The following is an 8737-nucleotide window of genomic DNA, read 5'->3' as shown; positions in this document are numbered from 1 at the left end:
GTACAGAAAATACAGCTCTGCATGTGAATATAGGAGAAAAAAACAAAAATGATTTAACATTCTTACATATGAGTTGCTAATTACTGTCAATTAAAAACACAGAAAACCCCAACCCAAACCACAGAATTTGTCTTACAAAACTTTAAGAGTCTGGTCTGGACACCTGGAAAGCTGCATGTGTCACACATTAATCTACTTCATCAAGCCTGCAGTTTCTACTGCAAGGTAGTATGCATATGGAAGCTGCTACTTCCATCTATGCAAAATCACATGAATTGTGATGAACAATGACAGGTATTCCTAAAATGTAGTTTATACAATTGTATTTTCACTGCCTCAGTCAGAAAGCCTCCAGGTCGGCCAGGGGAGATGCATGCCACAGCACCATCTCTCAAACTTTTTGAAAAGGTACAGACATTTCATCATTCCTATTTGGCGTCCTTTTTTCTTGGATTGTACAAAAAAGTGGTGAGGCCATGGAGCGATTTCTACTTCTTTCCCCTCCTTTGGGCTGCTATGTCTGCCTTTCAGTTTTAAGATATTTCCACTCTTTATTACAAAAGAGCCCCAAATATGTACTGCTATTATAAAGACTTTGTAAATAAGGATCTCTTGAAATCCTGTGTCATCAGCCTTCTGCCATCTTTCCACATCATGCACAAGAACTTTGATCCTCAGTCTTAAAACAAGTTAAAGCACCTGAAGACTATCTCAAATTGGACTGTCCTGCTAGACCTGTATCACTGCTGCTCTTTATCTAAGAATCCTTTTATGAGTTGCCAGTCAGGTCACCAGACCTCTCAGTTCAAACAGCAAGAGAATCAGCTACCGTGTCCTCACATTACCATGGGAGCTCTTACATCAACAGAGAAGATCTCACTTACATGAATCCCCAAGTGCACAACAACAGTGAGCGTACAGAAGAAGAAAGCAAGTATTAGCCACAACCTCTGCTGATCACCTGATTTGTACTGAAAAGACAATTATATACTACCCTCTTATATTTAAAGGCTTCATTCAATAGCAGACCTTTGTTTCTTTTTTGTTTTAGAGAATGAAGATCAGTTGCAATAGGTTATATTTAATCCACTTTCACAACACAGGGTGAGAAGATATTTGAAGAGGGAGAGTAGGCTATATTAGCTGCTCTTAGAAGGAGTCCATTAAAAAAGAACTGCAGCTGTCATAATGAGGTAACACCTGTATTTAGCAATTCCTGGCTGTAAAATGTCTGGAATTCATTCAGATTTGAACTTTGCAGAGTGTGTGCATACATGTTTAAGTTCACAGTTCTCTGTTCTCCAGATAGACCAAGACAGCATGGCTACTTGCCTCCTGCTTGTTCCCCTTTGCAGTTAGGAAAGAAATTGGTTTCTTTTTAAATAATTACAGCTTTTCTATTTATCCTCTTAGTAAAATAAATATTAATGGACAGATTTTGACTCTATATTTGGCCACCGATTATGGCCATAAGCAGTCACCAAGACTGATGCAGCTCTGCTGTATTTTATAGGATAATTTGTATATTTCAGAATACTTAGTATTCTGAAAATACTAAGATGATGATACGTAAGTATCATCTTAAATTCAAGCTTACCATCAATCCACAAGGATAGGAGGAGAAAGAAAGATGGAGAACAGCACAAAAATTAGCAGCTATTGCTAAAATCCACAGAAGGAGCCTGGAAGTTGCCTGCCATGCCTGAGAGATGAATGTAGGGGTCTGAGCAGGAAAAACACTGCTGGGGGTGGCCAGGTGAAAGACTGGGGCCTGGGAAGTGCTATAGCATCATAAGAGCAGCTGAGAGGGTATTACAGATACTGGACCACCTTAGAGCTGAAGGAAGTGTTTTCTAAAAGAATCTGTTTTAGCTGGGCAGGAAGTAAAAAGGAAGCTGTTTTCTTCTGAATCTCCTGCTCTCGCCAGGGCCTCATTATGGTTGCTCTTTTCTAACCATGATATACTTCAGATTAGAGAAAGAAGTAGATATAATCAGCCATATACAGGACTCCTTAGTAAAAAAAATCCTCTATTTCCTGCAACATGGCTAGAGGCATACAAAATTTAGCTGAGATGTGAGGTTTTAATGATTGTATTAGCAAATACCTAAGTACCACCAAAGACGCACAGTACATAAATGGGATGGGATGGGACTACTCACAAGTGATTGTAGGAGCAGAAGGGAGGAGCAGAGGTACAAATTATGACAACACAGCTATGCTGATGGGTGGAGGACTGTAATCTTGTTCAGAGTAGCAGAAAATTATTCTTCTTCCCCACTTCATTTTGTAGAGAGGGAAAAAAAGGACTTAGGTACCCATGACAGTTTGTCTCCAGGTAGGCTTCTTTAAATTAGAAATATCTGTGATAGCAGAAATAGAACTTCTGATTTTTCATAGGCAAGAATTACTTAAAAACTGTTCTTGCATTTAACAACCTTCTTCTAAAAATATGAAAGGGCATTTATGAAATTGAAGGTACAGTATGAAGACTCCCACAGTGAAAATATTTACTTTAAAAAGTCTAGCTGTGTTTTGTTTTCCAGGTTTAATTATCAAAAACTGCTAGGATCCTACTTGAAGGAAAAGAACTTTTTTAATACTAGATCAAATTTTCTCATTTAATAATTCTTTTCCTTAAAAGAAGAGTTTTTCTTTTCTTCTCATGTGTGCAGCCTTTAATTAGTCTGTTCAGACACAAGCACTATTAGCTAGACTCTGTCACAATTACCCACATTTGGTAGCTAATTACTCCTTGAATAGTCTTAAGGCTACCAGCAATTTTAGTACAATTGGCAGCCTGGGGCCCCTAGGAGCTGTTCCAGCAACCAAGAATAGCTGCAAAAGAGAAACGGGCCAGCCATGACCCTTTCTCTTCAGTCACAACCTAACATATCTACTACGCCAAAGGCAAGAGCAACACAGAAATGAAAATATTCCCAAGTGGCTAAATGTGCTCTCTTTATGGCCTTTTTAAACTAACGGAGTAGCATAAAGGGACTACAGGGAAATGGAAAATAGGACCTTTTAAACGTTTAAGCACTGGCAGGACTGCTAATGATTTTTCAATTTTGTAATGTTCCATTAAAACAACAGTTCAAAACACTTGTATGGGATCAGATTCCAACACAAGACTTTTATTCTAGTGTAATTTTATTCTCTGATGCCTCATACTGCAGTAATTTACATCAGTGCAAAATGAGTGTCAAGTGGGTATAAAATGTGGTGACTTGATTTAGTAACATTTCATATGTATTTTACACAGGAACGAACAACTTCACAAGGGATACAGCAGTGGAGAATCAAGATCTGTGATTTCAGTAAAATGATTCCTGCTGTACATTTGTGTGACATCAGTAGCAGACTAAAATTAGCATAAAAATTTAAATAAGAACTTCAGCTTCAAATACCCTGTTAATTCAGATTCTGACCCACAACTCCAAAGGGTTTTGCTTTGCAAACTCAGCAGTATTGGGTTTGCAAAAGGAACAGGGAATTCCTCTTAAACAATTTCTTAAGGTTATGAAGTATCTCTTTCTAAGTGTTTTTGTAGCAATGTCCTCACTGAAGAATTATATCAAATTAGCTTCACTTTTGCTAATCCCTTCAACTCAGGCCAGTGTACCCTCCCCCCCAAAAAAAATTAGTTTTCCATCAGATTCTCAAAGAGACTTGACTCTCCTTGTACTGAATGACCACTGATCTGGTGCAAGAGAGCAGTACCAGTGATTAAGTATGGTTGGGAAAAGAGCAGAATTGGCCCTTCTCACTGGCTGCATATTGTTATTCTGGATTAGGCGTACCATGAAATTGCACCCACAAAGCCACTCTGGAAACTCTCTTCCACTGAACTGTGGAGAACTCCAGAATTGAGGGAAAATGTTGCAAGATGACTAGCAATCAAGTTAGTAGGTATGCACAGTGCAGAGCTGGCAACTAAGTTCTTTTAATTTAACCTTTAGCTTATCACTGCTGACGAGCAAACTGATATGGATATATCTGTGGATATGTCAGCATTGCAAAGGTTGACTATATGACAGGCGCTGGGCTCTGAGCAATAGCAATAGCTTAGCTCAGATGTCAGCAGCAACACCACAAAGCCCCAAGTTTGATGATGCACTGTCTTTGGCAGTGATACTGCCTTTAGGTATTTCCAACAATATTCTTCTCCTTCCTGCCTGTCCTGCTCCCTTGACATTCATATGACTTTTACCAACATAGCTGTTTGTAAGGCCACACTGTGAACCAGGCTCAGGGAACTAAACAGGCATTAAAGAAAAATTCTGCAAAAAATTGTTGTTGGACAGTTTAACCTGAATTAGTTTCCTGATTCAGTTCACAAACATCCACATAAACAGCTGTTCTAGCACAGCTGAAAGCATGTCACAAACAAACAGCTGGCAGTAGAGGTGGGTCCTAGGAATGCTTTAAAACAGTCTGTTGCTGAAAAAGCTGTGCATGGAACAATACCTTTACTGTGTCCATCCTGGCACTGTATGCCTGCGTGTTGGCTACTTCCAGGGACATGGTTCATGATTTTATGTACTGCAGTTATTTGAGGCACTGGTAATTCTTTCCTAGTGTTTGTGAGGGAACTTGCTTGCCCTTCGGTAGGGACTGTAGAAACAACAGTGTTTTTAGCACCTGAATGAGGTACTGTGAGTCTCATTGCAAATCACCAGCCTACGGCAAAATAAAACATCAAATTTGGGTTCCTCTGAGGAAGACATGCAAACCTTGACCTATCTACAGCAAAAGATACTCCCCAGCTCAGTTCTTAATTTGCAGCGGTGTTAAGACCATGTCCAAAGCACTGTACAAAATTCACCCAGGCTGTCAGAACCAGAAGACTTCCTCAAGTATCTCCATGGTGTCTTGATTCCCTGCCCTTTATGCTCCTCTAACATCAAAGTTAAAGACTGGAAGAAGGGACAAAATTAATTCCTAAAAGGGCTCTGCTCATAGATCAGATACTAGGATAGACAGGTAAGATTGTGGGATAGATAGAATAGATACTGGGAAAAAAAGTTCATAATGAGGGTAGTCAAACACTGGTGCAGGTCACCCAAGACGCTGTGAACTCTCCATCCTTGGAGATACACAGAACAGGACAAAGCCCTGAGCAACTTGATCTCAGCCAGCACTGCTCTGAGCCAAGGTTGGACCAGGTGACCTCCAGGATCCCTTCAAACTAAATTATTCTATGACTCTCTGACCAGGCAGCACTATGTCCATGATTGTGATGCAGGCTGTGAGTGCAATAGGCAATGTGGTTTAAACTGGATATTGGTAATGCTCAGGATAGCCCCAAACAGTAGTCAAAGTAAACCCCATATCTATCCTTTTATTACTTATCCATCTCCCCCAGCCTTTCTCTTGCTCTCCACTTTCTCCTTTCTTAAAGTTGCCAAAAATTTCTTTTGCTATTTTTATCCCCTCGCTCAAGTTTGCCATGTAAGCATGGTGGTTTTGAGGACCTCAGTGCCTAGAAGCAAAATCTGAAAGGTGAAAAGAGTTCCTTTTCAATTTTCAGGTTTTTTACTAGAAAAGGAGAAGGTGTTGATTTTGGTTTTTCAGTCTCTTTCCAGATTGTGGAGATTTTATGTCTTTTCCCATCTCTCCTCTCATATGCTTTGGGAGTTTAGGAGATGTCCATAGCCCTGATATTGTTAGTAGCTGGGGCAGTGGGGCAAATGGGGACTTGTTTGCTGCACAGGGCATGTTCTCACTTCTTTAAAATACTGTTCATATAAATAAAGAGCCAACATAAAGCCTGAGACAGGGAAACCAATATCTTTACTAACAGCAATTCAGGAATTATTTAGCAGGTAAAGGTCTGATAATGCCTTGATTTGTGTTACCAAAAAGCAAAGAAAAATATTCTTATTTACAAGAGCATTGCTATATTCATGTTCTGTAAGGCTGGAAGGCTGTAAAGACCCACTCAAGAATTCAGAAGAAGGTGGTTCTGCCTTGCAATATTAGAGCCTTTCTAAAGCATTCTTTGTTTTCGAAGTTTCTTTTTCTATCATCTGTGAATAAATGCTAAATTAGGTGTGCCATTATCATTGTTGTGCAATGAGATTTAGGCGCACTGGGAGTTAACAATATAGGAATTATAACAATTATACATAATTATAAATGATGATGTGTAAAATGTGTCTGTGCATTTTGCCTTACTGGTGCAATGTAAGGTTTTTTAAATAATATTTATATCTAAAAAAGTGTTAGTAAGGTTTTTACTGATAAAAGAATTAATTGGTAAGGTTTTATAAGTATTACTATGTAATGATGAATTATTTCTTGTGTGATCAAAATGCTCTTACTTACATGCTTTTGATGATAGGGCATGTTCTCTGGAGGCTAATATGATTGGCATGGGAGCATACAGAACAGTGGAACATGTAAGCATGACAGTAACTTAAATAGAGAGGAAGCAGCATTCACGAAAACTAACCCACATCTCAAGTCAACAGCACCAATTCTAAGAATAAAAATAAATATTATGTGTACAAAACATCATGTTACACCAATTACTTATAAACATGGTAAGTGCAATGGTTCTTAACAGACTCTTCTACAGTGCAGCTTACAGCCACAGTATTTCACGGACAGAAGATTGGTGGGCAATAGGGATGTTGGAGGGGGAGGTAAGAAAGGAGGAGGAGGAATGCAAGACTACGTCCATCTCAGAGAGATCAGGTTTCTGTGTACTGAAGAGCTCTTGGAAACATGGTTATACAAGCATTCCTCAGTCACACCACACTTAGTATCCTCTTCCATATTGTCCGTGTCCAAAATGAAGAGCAAGATGACAATGTCTTTTAAAAATGTCCTACTCAGTTTCACTTCTGCTGGAAGACCAGCACCTGTCAATTCTCTTCTTTTTGGATATCTTCATGCCTTTTGCTTTAATGTGATGCCATAGGATGGCCTGCTTGTGACCCTAATGGTAAGTAATCAATTCACTAATTTTCTCAAATTGCTTCAGTGTTTGAATTATGGGCTTTCCTGTACTTCTGCTTCTTCCATAGAGCAAAAAGACTTAGAATCTCAACACAACAGTTGCGAAAAGGACAAAGGAGAGTAAGAGCAAAATGCTGAATCCTAGAATGTGCATACACAGAGGTAGCAAACCTAGCTGCAAACTAGCATTTTAACATTTAATCCAATCACTGTGATCTCAGGGCAGCAAACAAAACCAGTGGGCTGAGGCAAGTGTGGAAGCTATGTGAAGGGCAGCTGGGACTATCAAAAATCATTCCTGTGTAGGTACAGTTACATGCATATCATAATGAAGTAGTTTAGTAAAAGATGAAATGACTGATGATCTTAATAGTTAAAGTATTACACTAATTTGCTGTTACTTCATAAGAAATTTCATCATGAGAAACTGCAAACACACTTTTTCTTCCCATCTGGTGTACTGCAAATTAACAAGCCCTATGATTCAAGGAGATCTGACCTTCCTTTTGAGTATTTGGGCCAAATGTACTCAGTAGTTTTCAGCAATTTCTTTGTTTTAGGATTTGTGAAATTGCCCGAGTCTCCTGAGTCTCTGAGCATCCAAAAAAGCTTGTCAAGGAGAATGCCTCTATAACGTCTGCTGCTGGGTAGCTGGACCCATTCAGTCCTAAGCAGACAGTACTCACTTACTGGACGACTGCTGCTCCCCTTGCAGGTTGAAGTCATATACACAAACCACATTTTGGAATAAGTATCTGCATATACAGCAAATAGCTATGTATCATCACAGCTTAACTTAGTATATTTTATCAAATTTCTCTTCTAAATGTTTTCTATTGCTGGGCTTTTACAAAGCACCACTTTTCACCGCATTCAATCCAAAAGCATGTTTAAGCTATCTTCTCTTCTCTGTACAGATAGTACTTGTATACATGACAATAGGATTGCAGTTAAAATAGCACTGCTAGCACAGATTCCATCTGCATGGTCATGAGCTCAAGCCTGAGTCTAGAGTACGTGATGTGAGTGCTTTGTATGGATTGAATAGTGGTGCACTGCCAAGACTCTAGGTTATTCCTCCACAGGAAACTGTACTGAAAATACCAGTCTCTCAGTACAATGTGGTCCCACTCCAAGGACAAATATAAGCTTTTAAGAGGTGGTAGCAGTAATATAAATAATAGTATGAGAATCCTGAAAGGTGCTTCAGCTCTGCCTGGAATGATTTTGGAAAGTTTACTGAAATGTATCAAAAGAAATGGAACTTAACTTCTAATTCTCACAAAGTGCTATCTTAGCAGAATTACAGTTCCACAAACTCTTAACTAAGATCTGTGTAATAGGAATTATTGCTGAATGTGCGATGTTCACATGAGACAGACATGATATTCATTGATGATTCCACTTTTTAGGGCTCTTACACCTGTGAAGGTTTTATTAGCATAATTCTGCCAGTTAGGAGAACATTTTTATTGACGTTGTTATACCAGCACATGCTTGGTAGAGATGCGGTCATACCAGTATAAGCTAATTTACACCCTCCAGAACACATTGTATTTTTCAGAAGTACTTCTGTATTCATATGACCGCAGCTACTTTAGAATATCTTCTTCTACTTTAACTTGTTCCCTGGGATGGAGGTATAGATATGCTATTACCTTGAGTCTGTCTCGAACAATCCTTCTTTCAGTTTATCCCACACTGCCATCCCCTTTTGCCAGGTCTACTGTAAGCTACCAGTTCCACTTGCTTTGACACGCTGTGTAGTTCG

The sequence above is a fragment of the Apteryx mantelli genome, chromosome 5, assembly GCF_036417845.1.
Source record: "Apteryx mantelli isolate bAptMan1 chromosome 5, bAptMan1.hap1, whole genome shotgun sequence".
Taxonomy (NCBI): Eukaryota; Metazoa; Chordata; class Aves; order Apterygiformes; family Apterygidae; genus Apteryx; species Apteryx mantelli.
The sequence above is the reverse complement of the archived record's forward strand: the minus strand, read 5'-3'. Positions refer to the sequence as shown.